The following is a 21,860-nucleotide window of genomic DNA, read 5'->3' as shown; positions in this document are numbered from 1 at the left end:
TGGTCAGCTCGTACGAGGTGTTTATACGTCATGGTCAAATGATCATACCACCCTTATACGGTTTGTGGAGGGGGGGGGGTGTACCGAAGCATGGCTCGACATATAATGATCACTCTCCAGATCACCTGCTACGTACCTCGAGGCTCTTTTCCTCTCGTACCTGGCGGCTGCAAGCCTAGCCGCCGCCAGGGGCCGATCTTCCAACGCCGTTCTCCGGCGGCTCCCCTCCGCCGGCGACTTCGGTCGTCGGTGGTGAGGGGGGTCACCGGATCCACGCGTGTGGATCGTTTTTACTCATCTGTAGTCTAGGTTTTTGGGTTGTTCATCGTCTTTGCTTCGGCGGCGATGATGACGACGCTGAATAAATATTCTTCGAATCCTTTTTTGACGAGGCCATCGGTCCTATGGTTGGGGATGGATCTGGAAATCAGTCTGTTCAAGTAAGGATGGCGTGGCGGCGGCATCCTCGTGGTGGACCTGTGTCCTCGGGCTTCGTCGTTGCGACGACGTTTGCTCCAGCGTCGGCGTGGAGCTTGGGAGGTAGTCCAGGAGCGGATGCGGATTGTGGTCTGCATCGACGACATCTGGAAGACGGAACATGTGCTGGGTTCGTGGTTCATGAATGGCAGGTATGGTTTCCTCCTTCGGCGTCTTAGTCGTGGTGGGGTGCCAGATCTGGAGTTTGATGGCGTGTCCGGGGTGTTGCCCCGGTCTGATTCGTTCAACGGCAATGGCTTCACTTTTGGTGAGCCACCTTGGAGGTCCACAAAGCTGCATATCAGCGATGGAGCCGCGTCGAGCTCGGGTGAGGAGGTGATCCGTCATTATTTTTTTCGGTGGCTGTTGTGGTGGTGCCGTAGGCAGGTGACGGGCGTTAGTGTCAAGCTATGTTCTGCTATCTTTTCAGTTTTGTCATGTCGGTTCTTACGTGACTTGTACTTTGTTCTTTATGATATGAATGAGACACGTATTACCATGAAAAAAAAGACATATAATGATCACTTATTCTTGATTTAAGCCATAGTATAACTAATTTTACGCAGACGTGTAGTTTGCAGCTGCTCACATGCGTGCTTGACCATGTCATCTATGCTGTTCAAAAATCAACATTATTAGTATAGTTGTACTTGTGTAATCAGGTTAGCGGGGAGAAACATACTTTTGGCTAATTTTATTTGGATAAGAGAACTGATAGTACCTATATATTTTTGTTTCGATTATACTCACGACTTTGTTACTTGTTCATTGTCACATTGTTGTTTATGCCATCTGACAAACTGAGATGAAGTTCTCTTGCTGGAAGATCTACCTCTTTATCACTGTGGCCTGTAAATATAGCATTCATGAGAAATTCAATGGTGAATAGGAAATGTCTTTATAATTTGGTAACTCTCTCTGTTGGTGGTTTCAGCTTCTCTATATTCAGTGCTTCATTTAGCTAAAGAGTACCTGCTAACAAAAATCATCATTTGAATTCATGTTCAATTGATCTGAACTAATCGATCTATACAAAGAGTTACAAATTATTACTTATTTTGTTGTTTCTTAGTGTCCAAAGTTGCGGGTTGGTGAGGAGGTATAGCATTGTTTGACTCATCTAGTGTTTTGATCATTGGGCTACTGAAAAAGTTTGGTCAGACTTGTTTAAATAGAGCCTTTAACTTCTATTTTATGGTTGCTTGCAAACCTCTGGATACTTATTGTCGAAGATGGATGGGTAATCAGTTCTTTGTTTCGAGATGCCTGCAACTATTTCATACCTCGGGTTAGTTTTTTGCAGGAAATTATGGTTCAGATTAGGCTCCAGAAAATACTTTCTGAAACGAATAGAAAATGTCTAACCTTTCTAGAGGCTGCATTTAGGGGCAGCGATCTTAATGACTCCCAGCCCAGAACCATTGCGATAACTATGTTGTCACATACAAAATCAGAAGAAAATAAGATACTGCATAAACTCAAATGTACCATATAATCTAGCAAGTGTCCACAAAATATTAGGTGATGTCGGACATATAATCAAATATTGCTTTTAAGAGCACAATACACATGCAAGAATGAACTCCATGGCCAATGACTGTAACAGATCACTGTCTGTATGTGTGACCCTGAATGTTGCTCTTTGTAAATCCCTGAAACTTAGATTTAGAACCACTGAAGCTGGTAAAGGACTAAATCTGTGAATGAAGACAAAATTGGCAATAGTAGCATGGTTTGTGATTCCAACTGGCAACGATGAGACATGTTCTTGATAACACCTTTTTCTAATCCAATCTTCCTATCATAGACTATGACCAGCAGCGCGAAGCCGCGAAAATCAATTGCCTGTAACAACTAATAGAAAATAAAACACACAACCCTCACAAATGATCTTTGTATCAATTTGCTGGAGTTAATTCCCTTTGATCTCACATAATAGCTAAGCTACACAACACTCAAAGAGTCAAAATATTATAGGTACAGTACTGATACCTGAGTCTGAGTGGCATGACATCAAATCTTCTCCTTTCTATCTTTGATAAGTAACTACTGAACTAAAGGAGAAAGATAATGGATCTGCAACAACAGCTAAATAATCATAGTGGTATGCGTCAGTAATATAACTATGATACTACACATGTGCTTTTGAGGTCAATAATGAAAGAGAGATTGCCGGAGATACCAAGCCCATGTTGTAGACAATGAGATCGATGCACCTCCCCTGTTTAGAGGGGCAATTTCGCAGGGGCGGGGAAAAGTCGTCTGGGAACCGTCGTCGTCCTTGCTTCTGGAAAGAATGGTCGTGGTGGAGGTGAACGGGGGTTGGGCGCATCGAGGCTGCAGGGTAGCGGCACTATCCCGAGGCAAGTGCTTCTCATCTTGACGGCGAATCTGACTGGTGCGTCTGGATCCGTGGGGAGGAGGGCGGCCTGCAGCAGAGAAGTTCCCTCCTGGTCGGCCGATGGTGGCGGCGGTGGTGCTACACCGGATCTGACTGAGGTGCCCTTGCTTGCGCGGAGGGGTTTGTGCGTGCGTGCATGACGAAGCGGTGGGCGACCAGTGGCATGGCTTTGGTTGACGGCGACAGTGGCGTATCCGATGAGGTAGGGATGAGGGTGCCGCCGTCGCTCGTTCTGCTGCCATGATATTGGTTTTGACGCATATAATAGGGAAGACCGGAAGACTAATAACAGACCAGAAGATCAACCGAGGGGCTGATCTTGGGCTTTTGCACTAACGTGTCAGTTACAGAAGACGAAATCGATGCCCAGAGTTCTTTTTTTCTTTTTGCGGGAGATGATGTCCAGAGTTGAATTAGACAGTTTGATGAAATAAAAAGAAAAATGATTGCTGAGGTGGCACTATGCTGAGGTGGACATGCTACATGTCAAGAGAAATAGTATAGTGGGGATGAACTATTTAGATATTATAGATTTGCACTGCATAATATGATGATTTTGATACATTTTCCTTACTGGTAGTTTACAACTATCATTTCCTAGTCTGGAGCTTCAAATACCTCTTTTATACCCATACTAAACTACCCTTCATGACTGTTGAGTATCGTGATTATTAGAAAGTAGGATTTCTTCTGGCTTGTTTTGTACTCCAAATAGATCAATATACTTCTATATATATATGCCCACGAGGCTCAAGCAATACAATGAACTATTCCACCAAATTCCTCTCTCCCTTCTAACATGGTATCAGCCTTATCTCAATCCCAAAACCCTAGCCGTTGCCGCTTCTGCACCCGCGCGCCGCCCCCGGGGCGGTCGGCCTCCATGGCCGCCGCCGGGGCCCGCGCCGCCCGTACCTAGGGTTCGTCCGACGGCCGTGTTGCCCGACTGCCCTACAGTCTTTTTCCCGAGCCCTTGCTCCGGGTTTTTTCGCTTTCTTGCCGGTCGTTTTGATCGGCATCTTTTTTTTTTGGTTTTCCGATCTATACTTGATCGGTTTGCGTCGCCCGCCGCCGCCGTCGACACCCTGCGTCTCTACTTCGACACCGGCACGACCGGCCGGCTACTTCACCGACCTGGCGGCCTCGCGCGACAGGCAGCCCTCAAGGCCGTCGTCCGCGCGCCGGCCCGCCCGTCGCCCTGCGCCGACCGTCACCGCCCTGCTCCGACCGGGACACCTACATCGCCTACACCCCGCGGCCTCGCTCCATGCGGCGGCCAATCGTAGCCACCGTCCGTGCGCCGGCCTGCCAATCGATCCATGCCACCCGCCTCCACCGCGTCTGGACGGCAGCCCGGCGGCCTACCTTGTCGGCCTCGTCCTCGGTTGCGTCGGGACGGCTGCATCAGGCTCGTCGGCTGGCTCAACTCGGGTGCTGGTGCTCCGTTGGTCGCACAGGCCTCGCTGCCCGAGCGCCGACACTGCTTTGGCAGCCCGGGTGCCGGTGCTGACAAGCTCGTCCACACGACGTCCCACGTTGTATGTCGTCGCCGGCCTCATCTCGGACTCCGCCGCCACCCCGCCTCCACCGAGCGGTGTCCCCGACCTCGCGCGCGATCGGCTTGATCACCTGCTCGCCGCCGCGATCCGCCTCATCTACGCCGCGCGACCGACCTGGCCCATCGGTTACGCGCGCCTCCATAGGTCCCATGAAGATCGTCCCTGAGTTCAGTGCGCCGCTCCACCGGTCGAGCAACGGGCTGCCGTTGTGTCGCCCCGCCGGGCCGCAGCGCCACCGCCCCGTGGTTCTCCTTGCGCGTCGCCGCTGTGTCGCCCCTACGGGCCGTAGTGCCGCGATACGCGGTCCCAGCTGCCGCCTCAGGCCGCCACCGCCGCTCTTCTTCGGCCGCCGCCGCCGCTACCCCGTAGCCGCCGCAGCCGCCCGTCCATCCCCTTCGTCTTTGTCCAGCACCAACCCATCGCCAGCATCGCCGTCATCTACCTCGACCGCTTCATCTACTCTGACAAGTACGGGTGACATTGGTCCCGCGCCAATTGGCGCCGCAACCGTCGTCGAGTCATTCTCTGATGGCCTCTCCGACTTCTTCGACATGGCGTACAACTCGTGCAGGTCCCAGTCTACGCATGCCCGGTGCTGGCAGCACCGCCGCGTGCCTTCGTCTATGACGTGTCCCCGGGCCTGGCAAGCCTGGTGCGACGCTTCGTCAACTTCGTCTTCGTCCGTCTACGCATGCCCGGTGCTGGCAACACCGACGCCTGCCTTTGTTTACGATGTGTCCCCGGGGTTGGCAACCCCAGCGTGATGCGTCGTCAACATCATCTACTTTCTGGCGCACCACTACATCGACACCACTGCGCCCATGATTAACTCGGCGCCTCCTTGCGCCCGCAGCTCTACGGCGACTTCCTCGACACCGGCTACTCCGACTCGACATCGACCACGACATTCTTCGCACGGCTACCTCGACAACGGCTCCACCACCCACACTCTCAGCAACATCGATAAACGGCACCAAGGGCTACCGCCTGCTTGAGCAACCTCGTCGGTTTTTACTCCAGCCATGACTCCGCGATGCATCGCCCGTTACGACTGTGGGGAGGTGTCCGTCAGCTTGCCTACGGATTCTTCTCCAGTCTCACCGTCTGCGTCGCTACCGTTGTGACTGCGGGGGGATGTTGAGTATCGTGATTATTAGGAAAGACAAGATAGATTAGGGTTTGTTCTGGCTTGTCTTGTACTCCAAGTAGATCGTTGTACTCCTATATATATGCCCACAAGGCTCAAGCAATACAACGAACTATTCCATCAAATCCCTCTCTCCCTTCTAACAATGACGAACCAATAGTACGTTTTTATTTATTTTGAATTGGCAGGCAAAGTATTTTTTTGAGGGGATTGGCAGGCAAAGTTAGTGGACAAACTGTTGAAAAATTAGGCAAGTTTAAAATTAGTTTCAGTAAATAATTCATAACTAGAACAGAGAGTAGCATGCAACAACCTAAACAAGAAGACGAAGTATCAGGTGAAAATGACCATTCAGTGAAAATCTGAAATTTTGTACTGAGGGATGTTGGATTGATAGGGAACGACACGGATCACAAAGGCGGGAATGCTAACCAATCACTTAAACGCAAATAAGCAAATAACCTCTTATCTTTATTCATCATCCACGTGAATAGGGCTTTCATGAGAGATGTTCGGTCGTCTTGAGCGTCGCCATGATGCACCGTCCACTGGCACCTAGCCGAGAAAATCGGCTATTTGCAACTTTCAAATCAGGCTTCGCAAAACTGCCACTCTCAACATTGGCTTCGTAAAAATGCCACCTAGTTCGTGTGCACTTTGATTACCATGCCATTTTTCTTTTTCAATTACTTTTCTTTTTCTTTTCAATTTTTCGGCACCTGAAAGGACCGAAGTACCCCTGATGCTATCTTCACGTACTTTGGCATCAGATCAGCACTTGAAGCGGACGGGTGCGTGCTGCCCGTCGTGAACATCGTGCTTGCCGCATCCCTGGTCGCCAGGAACTCTTGGGTCTATCGCTGGACGTCGCCCCCAGCTCCTGGACGTCACGACGCCGCTGATTGCCTCAACGTCGCGTGCCACCGATCTCCTCGGCGTCGCGTGCTGCCCTTAACCCAGTACCGCAGTGGTGACATGGAACCCAATCTTTCTGGACGGTATTATGTTTTACCTTTCCCTTGGTTAGTTCGTCTGATTCCAGTTCAACAAAGCTCCTCATGTGACGTATGGAATCTGTGGGAAGCACAGTCATTGTTGGAAATATGCCCTAGAGGCAATAATAAAATGGTTATTATTATATTTCTTTGTTCATGATAATTGTCTATTGTTCATGCTATAATTATATTATCCGGAAATCGTAATACATGTGTGAATATATAGACCACAACAAGTCCCTAGTGAGCCTCTAGTTGACTAGCTCGTTGATCAACAGATAGTCATGGTTTCCTGACTATGGACATTGGATGTCATTGATAACGGGATCACATCATTAGGAGAATGATGTGATGGACAAGACCAAATCCTAAGCATAGCACAAAGATCGTGTAATTCGCTTCGCTAGAGCTTTTCCAAATTTCAAGTATCATTTCCTTAGACCATGAGATTGTGCAACTCCCGGATACCGTAGGAGTGCTTTGGGTGTGCCAAACGTCACAATGTAACTGGGTGACTATAAAGGTGCACTACGGGTATCTCCGAAAGTGTCTGTTGGGTTGGCACGAATCGAGACTGGGATTTGTCACTCCGTATGATGGAGAGGTATCTCTGGGCCCACTCGGTAATGCATCATCATAATGAGCTCAATGTGACCAAGTTTCTGGTCACGGGATCATGCATTACGGTACGAGTAAAGTGACTTGCCGGTAACGAGATTGAACAAGGTATTGGGATACTGACGATCGAGTCTCGGGCAAGTAACGTACCGATTGACAAAGGGAATTGTATACGGGATTGATTGAATCCTCGACATCGTGGTTCATCCGATGAGATCATCGAGGAGCATGTGGGAGCCAACATGGGTATCCAGATCCCGCTGTTGGTTATTGACCGGAGAGGCATCTCGGTCATGTCTGCATGTCTCCCGAACCCGTAGGGTCTACACACTTAAGGTTCGGTGATGCTAGGGTTGTAGAGATATGAGTATGCAGTAACCCGAAAGTTGTTCGGAGTCCTAGATGAGATCTCGGACATCACGAGGAGTTCCGGAATGGTCCAGAGGTGAAGAATTATATATAGGAAGTCAGGTTTCGGCCATCGGGAAAGTTTCGGGGGTCACCGGTATTGTACCGGGACCACCGGAAGGGTCCCGGGGGTCCACCGGGTGGGGCCACCTATCCCGGAGGGCCCCATGGGCTGAAGTGGGAGGGGAACCAGCCCCTGGTGGGCTGGTGCGCCCCCCCTTGGGCCCCCCTGCACCTAGGGTTGGAAACCCTAGGGGTGGGGGCGCCTCCACCTGGCTTGGGGGGCAAGTTTCCCCCCTGGCCGCTGCCCCCTTGGAGATTGCATCTCCTAGGGCCGCCCCCCTAGGGGGCCTATATAAAGAGGGGGGAGGGGGGTGGGTAGCTGCACCCCAAGTCTTGGCGCCTCCCTCTCCCCTGCTACACCTCTCCCTCTCGTAGAAGCTCGGCGAAGCCCTGCCGTGATCGTGCTGCATCCACCATCACGCCGTCGTGCTGCTGGATCTTCATCAACCTCTCCTTCCCCCTTGCTGGATCAAGAAGGAGGAGACGTCTTCCCAACCGTACGTGTGTTGAACGCGGAGGTGTCGTCCGTCCGATGCTAGGATCTCCGGTGATTTGGATCACGACGAGTACGACTCCCTCAAACCCATTCTCTTGAACGCTTCCGCACGCGATCTACAAGGGTATGTAGATGAACTCCCCTCTCGTTGCTAGATGACTCCATAGATTGATCATGGTGAACGTAGGAATTTTTTTATTTTATGCAACGTTCCCCAACAGTGGCATCATGAGCTAGGTTTATGCGTAGTTACTATGCACGAGTAGAACACAAAGCAGTTGTGGGCGTAGATGTTGCTAATTTTCTTGCCACTACTAGTCTTATCTTGCTTCGGCGGCATCATGGGATGAAGCGGCCCGGGCCGACCTTACACGTACGCTTACGTGAGACAGGTTCCACCGACTGACATGCACTAGTTGCATAAGGTGGCTAGCGGGTTTCTGTCTCTCCCACTTTAGTTGGAGCGGATTCGATGAAAAGGGTCCTTATGAAGGGTAAATAGAAATTGACATATCACGTTCTGGTTTTACGTAGGTAAGAAACATTTTTGCTAGAACACCTATAGAAGCCACGTAAAAACTTGCAATAACAATTAGAGGACGTCTAACTTGTTTTTGCAGCAAGTGTTTTGTGATGTGATATGGCCAAAGGATGTGATGAATGATATATGTGATGTATGAGATGATCATGTTCTTGTAATAGGAATCACGACTTGCATGTCGATGAGTATGACAACCGGCAGGAGCCATAGGAGTTGTCTTTATTTTTTGTATGACCTGCGTGTCATTGAAGAACGCCATGTAAATTACTTTACTTTATTGCTAAACGCGTTAGCCATAGAAGTAGAAGTAGTCGTTGGCGTGACAACTTCATGAAGACACGATGATGGAGATCATGATGATGGAGATCATGGTGTCATGCCGGTGACAAACATGATCATGGCGCCCCGAAGATGGAGATCAAAGGAGCAATATGATATTGGCCATATCATGTCACTATTTGATTGCATGTGATGTTTATCATGTTTTACATCTGTTTTGCTTAGAGCGACGGTAGCTTAAATAAGAGGATCCCTTGAAATAATTTCAAGAAAAGTGTTCCCCCTAACAGTGCACCGTTGCAAAGGTTCGTTGTTTCGAAGCACCACGTGATGATCGGGTGTGATAGATCCTAACGTTCGATTACAACGGGTGTAAGCCAGATTTACACACGCAATACACTTAGGTTGACTTGACGAGCCTAGCATGTACAAACATGGCCTCGGAACACGGAAGACCGAAAGGTCAAGCATGAGTCGTATAGTAGATACAATCAACATGAATATGTTCACCGATGTTAACTAGTCCGTCTCACGTGATGATCGGACACGGCCTAGTTGACTCGGATCATGTTTCACTTAGATGACTAGAGGGATGTCTGTCTAAGTGGGAGTTCATTGAATAATTTGATTAGATGAACTTAATTATCATGAACTTAGTCTAAAACCTTTGCAAAATGTCTTGTAGATCAAATGGCCAACGCTCATGTCCACCTCAACTTCAACACGTTCCTAGAGAAAACCAAGCTGAAAGATGATGGCAGCAACTATATGGACTGGGTCCGGAACCTGAGGATCATCCTCATAGCTGCCAAGAAAGATTATGTCCTAGAAGCGCCGCTAGGTGAAGCACCAATCCCAGAGAACCAAGACGTTATGAACGCTTGACAGTCTCGTGCTGATGATTACTCCCTCGTTCAGCGTGGCATGCTTTACAGCTTAGAACCGGGGCTCCAAAAGCGTTTTGAGCAACACGGAGCATACGAGATGTTTGAAGAGGTGAAAATGGTTTTCCAAGCTCATGCCCGGGTCGAGGGATATGAAGTCTCCGACAAGTTCTTCAGATGTAAGATGGAGGAAAATAGTTCTGTTAGTGAGCACATACTCAAGATGTCTGCGTTGCACAACCGCTTGACTCAGCTGGGAGTTAATCTCCCGGATGACGCGGTCATTGACAGATCCTCCAGTCGCTCCCACCAAGCTACAAGAGCTTTGTGATGAACTTTAATATGTAGGGGATGGAAAAGACCATTCATGAGGTATATTCAATGCTGAAATCAGCAGAGGTAGAGATCAAAAAGGAACATCAAGTGTTGATGGTGAATGAAACCACTAAGTTCAAGAAAGGCAAGGGTAAGAAGAACTTCAAGAAGGACGGCAAGGGAGTTGCCGCGCGCGGTAATCCAGTTGCCGGGAAGAAGTCAAACAATGGACCCAAGCCTGAGACTGAGTGCTTTTATTGCAAGGGAAGTGGTCACTGGAAGCGGAACTGCCCCAAGTACTTAGCGGACAAGAAGGCCAGCAAAACCAAAGGTATATGTGATATACATGTAATTGATGTGTACCTTACCGGTGCTCGTAGTAGCTCCTGGGTATTTGATAGCGGTGCGGTTGCTCATATTTGTAACTCAAAGCAGGAGCTGCGGAATAAGCGGAGACTAGCGAAGGACGAGGTGACGATGCGCGTCAGGAATGGTTCCAAGGTCGATGTGATCGCCGTCGGCACGCTACCTCTACATTTACCTACGAGATTAGTTTTAAACCTCAATAATTGTTGTTTAGTACCAGATTTGAGCATGAACATTGTATCAGGATCTCGTTTAATTCGAGATGGCTACTCATTTAAATCTGAGAATAATGGTTGTTCTATTTATATGAGTGATATGTTTTATGGTCATGCCCCGCTGGTGAATGGTTTATTCTCAATGAATCTCGAGCGTAATGTTATACATATTCATAGTGTGAATACCAAAAGATGTAAAGTTGATAACGATAGTCCCACATACTTGTGGCACTGCCGCCTTGGTCACATTGGTGTCAAGCGCATGAAGAAGCTCCATGCTGATGGACTTTTAGAGTCTCTAGATTATGAATCGTTTGACACATGTGAGCCATGCCTCATGGGCAAAATGACCAAGACTCCGTTCTCCGGAACAATGGAGCGAGCAACCAACTTATTGGAAATTATACATATTGATGTGTGCGGTCCAATGAGCGTTGAGGCTCGCGGAGGATATCGTTATGTTCTCACTCTCACTGATGACTTGAGTAGATATGGGTATGTCTACTTGATGAAACACAAGTCTGAGACCTTTGAAAAGTTCAAGGAATTCCAGAATGAGGTAGAGAATCAATGTGACCGAAAGATAAGGTTCTTACGATCAGATCGTGGGGGTGAATATTTAAGTCACGAATTTGGTACGCACTTAAGAAAATGTGGAATTGTTTCACAACTCACGCCGCCTGGAACACCTCAGCGAAATGGTGTGTCCGAACATCGTAATCGCACTCTATTGGATATGGTGCGATCTATGATGTCACTTACTGATTTACCGCTATCATTTTGGGGATACGCTCTAGAGACAGCTACATTCACTTTAAATAGGGCACCGTCTAAATCCGTTGAGACGACACCATATGAATTATGGTTTGGGAAGAAACCTAAGCTATCGTTTCTAAAAGTTTGGGGATGCGATGCTTATGTCAAGAAACTTCAACCTGAGAAGCTCGAACCCAAGTCGAAAAAATGCGTCTTCATAGGATACCCTAAGGAAACCATTGGGTATACCTTCTACTTAAGATCCGAGGGCAAAATCTTTGTTGCCAAGAACGGGTCTTTTCTAGAGAAGGAGATTCTCTCGAAAGAATTAAGTGGGAGGAAAGTAGAGCTTGATGAAGTACTACCTCTTGAAACGGTAAGTAGCGCAACTCAGGAAGATGTTCCTGTGGTGCCTGCACTGACAAGAGAGGAGGTTAATAATGATGATGAAGATACTTCGGATCAAGCTCCTACTGAACTTCGAAGGTCTACAAGGACACGTTCCGCACCAGAGTGGTACGGCAACCCTATCTTGGAAATCATGTTGTTAGACAATGGTGAACCTTCGAACTATGAAGAAGCGATGGTGGGCCCAGATTCCAACAAATGGCTTGAAGCCATGAAATCTGAGATAGGATCCATGTATGAAAACAAAGTATGGACTTTGACAGACTTGCCCGATGATCGGCGAGCAATAGAAAACAAATGGATCTTTAAGAAGAAGATGGACGCGGATGGTAATGTTACCATATATAAATCTCGACTTGTCGCTAAGGGTTATAGACAAGTTCAAGGGATTGACCACGATGAGACATTCTCTCCTGTAGCAAAGCTGAAGTCCGTCCGAATCATGTTAGCAATTGCCACATACTATGATTATGAGATATGGCAAATGGACGTCAAAACGGCATTCCTTAACGGTCATCTTAAGGAAGAACTGTATATGATGCAGCCGGAAGGTTTTGTCGACCCTAAGAATGCTAACAAGGTATGCAAGCTCCAGCGCTCCATCTATGGGCTGGTGCAAGCATCTCGGAGTTGGAACATTCGCTTTAATGAGATGATTAAAGTGTTTGGGTTTATGCAGACTTATGGAGAAGCCCGCGTTTACAAGAAAGTGAGTGGGAGCTCTGTAGCATTTCTCATATTATATCTGGATGACATACTTTTGATGGGAAATGATATAGAACTTTTGGACAGCATTAAGGCCTACTTGAATAATGTTTTTCAATGAAGGACCTTGGAGAAGCTGCTTACATATTAGGCATCAAGATCTATAGAGATAGATCAAGACGCCTCATAGGTCTATCACAAAGCACATACCTTGATAAAATATTGAAGAAGTTCAATATGGATCAGTCCAAGAAGGGGTTCTTGTCTGTGTTGCAAGGTGTGAAATTGAGCTCGGTTCAATGCCCGACCACGGCAGAAGATAGAGAAAAGATGAGTGTCGTCCCCTATGCCTCAGCCATAGGGTCTATCATGTATGCCATGACCTGTACCAGACCTGATATAAACCTTGCCGTAAGTTTGGTAGGAAGGTACCAAAGTAATCCCGACATGGAACACTGGATAGTGGTCAAGAACATCCTTAAGTACCTGAAAAGGACTAAGGATATGTTTCTCGTATATGGAGGTGACGAAGAGCTCGTCGTAAAGGGTTACGTTGACGCTAGCTTTGACACAGATCTGGATGACTCTAAGTCACAAACCGGATACGTGTATATTTTGAATGGTGGGGCAGTAAGCTGGTGCAGTTGCAAGCAGAGCGTCGTGGCGGGATCTATCGGGCTTCGCAAAACTGCCACTCTCAACATTGGCTTCGTAAAAATGCCGCCTACTTCGTGTGCTCTTTGATTACTACTATGCCATTTTTCCTTTTTAATTACTTTTCTTTTTCTTTTCAATTTTCTGGCACCTGAAAGGACCAAAGTACCCTTGTCTCTTTCTACCTTATCCAATCTGTTTGTGGTCTGGTCTGTATCGGATTGCTCTGAGGCTAGCTTGTTCGTGTCTGTTGAGTATATAGATTAATTAGGAAACATAAGATAGACTAGGATTTGTCCTGCCTTGTCTTGTACTCCAAGTTGATCATTGTACTCCTATTTATATGCCCACGAGGCTCAAGCAATACAACGAACAATTCCACCAATTCCTCTCTCTCCCTTCTAACATGGTATCTGTCGCAAGTCGATCCTAAACCCTAGCCGCCTCCGCTTCCGCACCTGCGCGCCGCCCCCGGGGCGGGATCTACATGTGCAGTTTTGCAAGCAGAGCGTCGTGGCGGGATCTAAATGTGCATCCACTCATTTGAGTTGAAGTTTCAAATAAGAATAGACAAATCTCAGATTATGTTGTCCAAGGAACTTGTAGGTGTGTTTAAGTATGCATGTGTCCATATTGTCGATGGAAATCATAATGTTTCTAATAAAATCAGACAAAGCTTGTAAGCAACGATGAAAGAATTCTGTTTCATACAGAACATGTCTTTAAGGGATGTACCAAACTGACAACATACAAAATCCGAAGTAGATCCTGTATGATTGACAAAGGATAAGCATGTTTGTGCAAACAGTGCTTAAGAGTGGGTGTATACGCGATATAAAATATTTGGTCATAAATTGGGGATCGAACTTCTTCTGCTTATCATTTATTTCAATCATATGTTAGTAGGGTTGCACATGCAGAGAGATGGATCCCTACTGGCTCGTGCATAGCAAATATGGCAGATTGGTAGGCTACAACAAATCCCCGTCTGCAACTTGTCAAACACATGGCACACATAGATGCTGGCATGATGTTCACCATTATATATACATGATACCTGAGCTACCACAATCTGATGTTGTTTGTGCAATGGAGAAGGACGCACGAATTGGTTCAGTATATATGGTTATCTAGTTCGACGCAAGACTGTGGTGCATGCCACATTAGTGATGTGTGGGCAAACTTTACTATATGAGTTTTTTAATACTGACTCTTTATAAAATATATATCACCTCATATATTTACGATTTATAAGAAAGGTACCTCACCACATAAGCACATTGTTTGTCTGCATAAAAAGAATACAATTCTCGGTCTGGGAAGATATGAAAGAAAATAATATCTAGACTGTATAATCGACAATAATGGCACAGGGTAACCAAAAACCAGTACTGCACCAACCATGGAAAGCTATAGGTTCTCTCCTTCAGTGTTATAATCCCATTATCTGATTTTAAGGACAACGAAACTAATCAATGTGATGGAAAGGAACTCAACACATTTATGTGTGATCAAAGGAAGTTCTCTTGTGAAACATACCATCAATGTAAACTTATCTAACCTTCACAATTATCACAAGCAATATAAGTAGCATCTCCACCGTAGCATTCTTTACAAAGGCAACATACTTGACTGGTTTCTGAAACCATAACATCTTCAGATAGAAAAATAGTTCTAGCTTTCCTTCAACTTGTTGTATATTCATCACATGTGTTCTGCGTCCATCAAAGACCATCTAGCCTATAAGAATAATGTGAAGTTGTCCTTTTATTCTTACAACAACTTGACAAATGTGCTCCGATTTATCTAAATTGCCTTCCATGTACTTTTTTGAAATTACTACGATTCCCCAACAGCCTCAACTACCTAATCCTGATGATCAGTTTCAAATCCTTGAGCAGATCTTGGATCAAAGAGTGGTTCGCCGAGGATCCGGGTCTCTGGTTCAAGTACTGGTTAAGTGGAGTGCAACTCCAATCGACATGGCCACCTGGGAGGACAAGGTGACACTGCAGCAAAAATTTCCGCGGGCACCGGCTTGGGGTCAAGCCGTTTCTAAAGAGGGTGGGATTGTCAGCGAACCTGTGGTGGGCCAGAAGCTAGCTGACGAGGCGTGCAGGCCCAGGAGGCAGCCTCGCCTCCCGGCTCGGCTAGCTGGGCCAGAATGGGCCTAGAACGTTTCGCTACATATACTCCAGTTCAAGGCGGACGAAGGCGGCGAGAGGATAACGACTAGGTAGCGTGTGTGGTGTGTGGCTCCTGTGAGAGCAATTCCTCGTGTAATCCCTCCTTGTAGCTCGAATCCATGGCCATGACTAAATACAAACCCTAGACCTCATAATCTGGCATCAGAGCCGTTCAATCCTGGAGCCGACCAATCTTCCCCGCCACACCTGCCTCGCCGTGCGTCGCCGAGCGGAAACCATGGAAAAAATTTCCCCGGAGACCCGCACAATCTACGAGTTCCTGCGCGCGGACTTCGACGCCGCCCTCGCCAAGGCCTCGACGGAGCGCAGCGAGGAGGTGGTCAACGCCTTCGCCAAGCTGGACAGCAAATTGGATCAGCTCTCCGGTCAACTCGACGACGTCAAACTCGCCATCGGCGTCGACCTCGACGAGTTGCGCGGCGAACTTGGGGGCGAACGAGGATCTACCCCGGCGACGTCGACGCCCGTCTCACCGAGGGAACCTGGTCAAGGACCCCCGCCAGCACCGGCGAGCGGTGGTTCGACCGGGGCGAAAGGGGCTCGAGCGGAATTGGAGCAGAGGAGCTCAGGTCCCCGTTATGTTCCTCCTCCAGTTCGAGGTATGCACACGGACCCATCCCCGTCGCGACATCTGATTCCTGCTACTGAGAATTTTCGAACCTTCCTTCCGGATGCGGTGAATTTTGGTCCTCGAGTTGAGCTTTCTCGATTTGATGGTTCGAATCCGAAACTGTGGCAGTCTCGTTGTGAGGACTATTTTAGATTTTGGAATACTCCTCAGAACCAGTGGATTTCGTTTGCGTCTTCGCAATTTGAGGGAACTGCAGCTCGTTGGTTAGAATCAGTTCAGCGTCGAGCACCGCACGTCAATTGGTCTGAATTTTGTGGGCTGTTACAGTCTCGTTTCGGATGCAATAAGCACCAGAACCTGGTACGTCAGATGTTTCATATCAGGCAAACGAGCACAGTGGAGGATTACGTTGAGCGTTTTTCAGAATTGTATGATCAGTTAACTGCATATGAGTCTAACCCAAGTGCTGTCCACTATGTCACTTGGTTCATGGAAGGACTGGTACCGTCGGTACGTCTGTTGGTCGGGATCCAGCAACCAGTTGATCTAGACTCTGCTTATGCACTGGCGCTCTTATCTGAAGAACTGGGCGATCAATCTCTGTTTGCAGGGAATGGATCAGCCGGCACTAAGCGTTCGACAGTATCACCAGCAAGTCGTTCCACTGTAGCTCGCATCACTGAGGAGAAGAAGTTACCCGACAACAGTCGAATAACATCAGCTTCAGATGACCGATGGGCTTCACTCAGAGCTTATCGCAAATCAAAAGGGCTTTGTTTCATCTGTGGAGAACGATGGGCTCGAGACCATCGTTGCAAACAAGAAGTACAACTGCATGTCGTACAGGAAATGCTTGATTATGTTCAAAATATGCCATCTGATGTCAGTGACACTGAAGAATAAGTTGTTGGTGAGGCCAATGCAATATTCTTATCTGCTGCTGCTCTGGGGGACAATTCTGCTCCTGCAACTACAACTATGAAACTGAAAGTTCAGTTACAGGGCCTACCGATGATTTTCTTGGTGGACTCTGGCAGTACACACTCGTTTGTGGACTGTACTATGGCCAGTAAATTACAGCATATTGTCCCTATGCCTGTGTCTATGGTTAAGGTGGCTAATGGCTCTCTTGTGCCATGCAATCAACAACTGCAAAAAGGGCAATGGTATTGTGCAGGGCATGAGTTTGTCGGTGTTTTTAAAGTATTTCCGTTGGGATCTTATGATGGAATACTAGGTCTGGACTGGCTAGCAAGTCATAGCCCTATGCAGGTGGATTGGGCTGAGCACTGGCTCTCGTTTCAGTTACAAGGTGAACTGGTGACGCTGCTAGGACAGGATGCAGCTCCTCAAATTTTTGCTCTGGTTGAATTATCTGCATTGCTTGTGGGCAATGATACAGTTTCAGTTGAGTTACCTGCAGAGATTCAACAGGTGTTGTCGAAATTCAGTTCAGTCTTTTAGGTCCCCAAAGGATAGCCTCCAAGGAGAAAATATGACCATACAATTCCATTACTTCCTGGAGCTCAACCCTTTTCAATAAGACCTTATCGATTGGCTCCTGTGCTTAAGGATGAGTTAGAAAAACAAGTTCAAGAAATGCTGTCCTCTGGTATTATTAGACACATCAATAGTCCATTCTCTTCTCCCATGATTTTGGTACAAAATAAGGACAAGACATGGAGGCCTGTTATTGATTACAGACATCTCAATACTTTGACAGTAAAGAGTAAATTCCCTATTCCAGTTATTGATGAATTGTTGGATGAGTTGGCAGGATCCAGTTGGTTCTCTAAACTGGATTTGAGGGCTGGGTATCACCAGATAAGATTGGCCCCTGGAGAAGAGTACAAAACTGCTTTCCAAACACACACTGGTCATTATGAATTTTTAGTGGTCTCAATGGGTTTGACTGGTGGACCTAATACATTCAACTTTGCAATGTGTGACACTTTGTCACCTGTTCTGAGGGTTCGTGCAGTGGTTTTCTTTGATGATATCCTCATATTCAGTAAAACTTATGCTCAACACTTGGAACACCTGGCTCAAGTGTTGTATTTGTTGGAACAACACAAATGGCATGTGAAGCTTTCCAAATGTGCCTTTGCTCAGACAAAAATTAGCTATCTGGGGCATGTTATTAGTGGGGAAGGAGTAGCTACAGACCCTGCTAAAATCTCTACTATTCAAGAATGGCCAGTACCAGTTTCTGCTAAGGAAGTCAGGGGATTTTTGGGGCTAGCTGGGTACTATAGGAAGTTCATTTCTCATTATGGAATGATGAGCAAACCATTGTCCAATCTCTTGAAGAAAGGTGTTCCTTATCATTGGACAAATGTAGAGCAACAAGCTTTTGTTCTGCTGAAACAAGCTTTGGTGTCAGCTCCAGTTTTGGCTCTTCCTGATTTTTCAAAAACTTTTGTTGTGGAGACAGATGCTTGTGATGTTGGGGTGGGTGCTGTGCTTATGCAAGTGGTCACCCTTTGGCTTATGTCAGTAAGGCACTTGGGCCCAGGAATCAAACCTTATCAGTTTATGAAAAATAATATTTGGCAATTCTATTGGTAGTTGAGTAGTGGCGCCAGTATCTTCAGGTTTCTGAATTTATTATCAGAACTGATCAGCGCAGTTTGGCCAGTTTAACTGAACAGAGGTTACACACTAAATGGCAGCAGAAAGCACTTACTAAGCTGTTGGGCTTGCAATACACTATTGCTTATAAGAAGGGGACTGAGAACAGTGCTGCTGACTCTCTTTCTCGAAGACCACATACTGGGAACGATGTGTTACCTGAGTTGCATACTGTTGTTTCTGTTCAGCCTGCATGGTTGCAAGAGATTGTGCATAGCTATCAATCTGATCAGTTTGCTTCTGAGTTGTTGCAAAAGCTAGCTGCTGCTCCCAACTCTGACATCAAATTTTCTCTTCGAGCTGGGATCCTCAGGAAAGACAAATGTGTTTGGGTAGGCCAGTGTCCTGAACTGCAAGCAAAGATTGTGGCTGCTTTCCATGACAGTCCTATTGGGGGACATTCTGGATTCCCAGTTACTTACAGAAGAGTTCGTCAGTTGTTTCGTTGGAAAGGTATCAGGGGTTTTGTGAAAGATTATGTGCAACATTGCTTAGTGTGTCAGCAAGCAAAACCCGAGCGAGTGCCATATCCAGGTTTGCTGCAGCCTTTGCCTGTTCCAAACACGCCTTGGGAAATGGTCACAATGGATTTTGTCGAAGGCCTTCCAGTATCTGGTTGATTCAATTGCTTGCTGGTGATGATTGATAAGTTGTCCAAGTATGGGCATTTTATTCCATTACATCACCCGTTTACGACAGAAACTGTGGCTGAAGCGTTTTTGAATACGGTTTATAAGTTGCATGGTATGCGTATATCCATAGTTTCAGACCGTGATCGAGTGTTTACCAGCAAGTTTTGGAAGGAATTGTTTCAGAAGTGTGGTGTTTTGCTCAGAATGAGCACAGCTCGTCACCCGCAATCTGACGGACAAACAGAGAGAGTTAACCAGCAGGTCGAGTGCTTCCTTCGCTGTTTCGTTAGTGCTCATCCCTCTCACTGGGCCAAATGGATTCCGTTATGTGAGTTCTGGTATAACACTAACTGGCACTCGGCTACTGGGAAAACTCCATTTGAGATCATATATGGACATGCGCCGCGACACTTTGGGTTGGCTGCAGATGATACGATTCAGTCTGAAGATTTGCATCAATAGCTTGCAGACCGTCAGACCATTTTGGAGTTTGTTCGACAGCACTTATTGCGAGCACAACAGCAAATGAAAACGCAAGCCGACAAACATCGGAGTGATCGTGAGTTTGCAGTAGGAGAACATGTTTTTCTGAAGCTTCAGCCTTACTTACAGTCCTCAGTTGCTCCACGGGCCAATCATAAGCTGGTATTCAAGTTCTATGGGCCGTTTGAGATAGTGGAGCGCATCGGGGCAGTGGCTTACCGGCTTGATTTACCAACAGACAGTAAAGTGCATCCGGTGTTTCATGTATCTCTGCTTCGGAAGGTGTTACAGCCCAAGCACCAGGTATTGCCTCTGAAGGAAATATGCCCTAGAGGCAATAATAAAGTTATTATTTATTTCCTCATATCATGATAAATGTTTATTATTCATGCTAGAATTGTATTAACCAGAAACATGATACATGTGTGAATACATAGACAAACATATAGTCACTAGTATGCCTCTACTTGACTAGCTCATTAATCAAAGATGGTTATGTTTCCTAACCATAGACATGTGTTGTCATTTGATTAATGGGATCACATCATTAGGAGAATGATGTGATTGACATGACCCATTCCGTTAGCCTAGCACTTGATCGTTTAGTATATTGCTATTGCTTTCTTCATGACTTATACATGTTCCTGTAACTATGAGAATTATGCAACTCCCGTTTACCGGAGGAACACTTTGGGTACTACCAAACATCACAACGTAACTGGGTGATTATAAAGGAGTACTACAGGTGTCTCCGAAGGTACATGTTGAGTTGGCGTATTTCGAGATTAGGTTTTTTCACTCCGATTGTCGGAGAGGTATCTCTGGGCCCTCTCGGTAATGCACATCATTATAAGCCTTGCAAGAAATGTGACCAAATGAGTTGGTTACGGGATGACGCATTACGGAACGAGTAAAGAGACTTGCCGGTAACGAGATTGAACTAGGTATTGGATACCGACGATCAAATCTCGGGCAAGTAACATACCGATGACAAAGGGAACAACGTATGTTGTTATGCGGTTTGACCGATAAAGATCTTCGTAGAATATGTAGGAACCAATATGGGCATCCAGGTTCCGCTATTGGTTATTGACCGAGAATAGTTTTAGGTCATGTCTACATAGTTCTCGAACCCGCAGGGTCCGCACGCTTAACGTTACGATGACAGTTTTATTATGAGTTTATAAGTTTTGATGTAACGAAGTTTGTTCGGAGTCCCAGATGTGATCACGGACGTAACGAGGAGTCTCGAAATGGTCGAGACATAAAGATTGATATATTGGAAGCCTATATTTGGACATCGGAATCGTTCCGGGTGAAATCGGCATTTTACCGGAGTACCGGGAGGTTACAGGACCCCCCCCCCCCGGGGGGTTATTGGGCCTACATGGGCCTCGAGGGAGAAGAGGGAAGGAGACAGGAGGGGGCCGCGCGCCCCTCCCCTTCCTAGTCCGAATAGGACAAGGGAAGGGGGCGCCCCCCTTTCCTTCCCCTCTTCCTCCTCTTTCCCCCCTTTCTCCTATTCCAACTAGGAAAGAAGGGAGTCCTACTCCCGATGGGAGTAGGACTCCCCCCTTGGCGCGCCCTCCTTGGCCGGCCGCCTCCTCCCCCTTGGCTCCTTTATATACGGGGGCAGGGGGCACCCCATAGACACACAAGTTGATCTACGGATCGTTCCTTAGCCGTGTGCGGTGCCCCCTCCACCATATTCCACCTCGGTCATATCGTAGCGGAGTTTAGGCGAAGCCCTGCGTCGGTAGAGCATCATCATCGTCACCACGCTGTCGTGCTGACGGAACTCATCCCTGAAGCTTTGCTGGATCGGAGCCCGGGGATCGTCATCGAGCTGAACGTGTGCTGAACTCGGAGGTGCCGTACGTTCGGTACTTGGATCGGTCGGATCGTGAAGACGTACGACTACATCAACCGCGTTGTCATAACACTTCCGCTTACGGTCTATGAGGGTACGTGGACAACACTCTCCCCTCTCGTTTCTACGCCATCACCATGATCTTGCGTGTACGTAGGAAACTTTTTGAAATTACTACG

The sequence above is a fragment of the Triticum dicoccoides genome, chromosome 3B, assembly GCF_002162155.2.
Source record: "Triticum dicoccoides isolate Atlit2015 ecotype Zavitan chromosome 3B, WEW_v2.0, whole genome shotgun sequence".
In the NCBI taxonomy this organism is placed as follows: Eukaryota; Viridiplantae; Streptophyta; class Magnoliopsida; order Poales; family Poaceae; genus Triticum; species Triticum dicoccoides.
The sequence above is the reverse complement of the archived record's forward strand: the minus strand, read 5'-3'. Positions refer to the sequence as shown.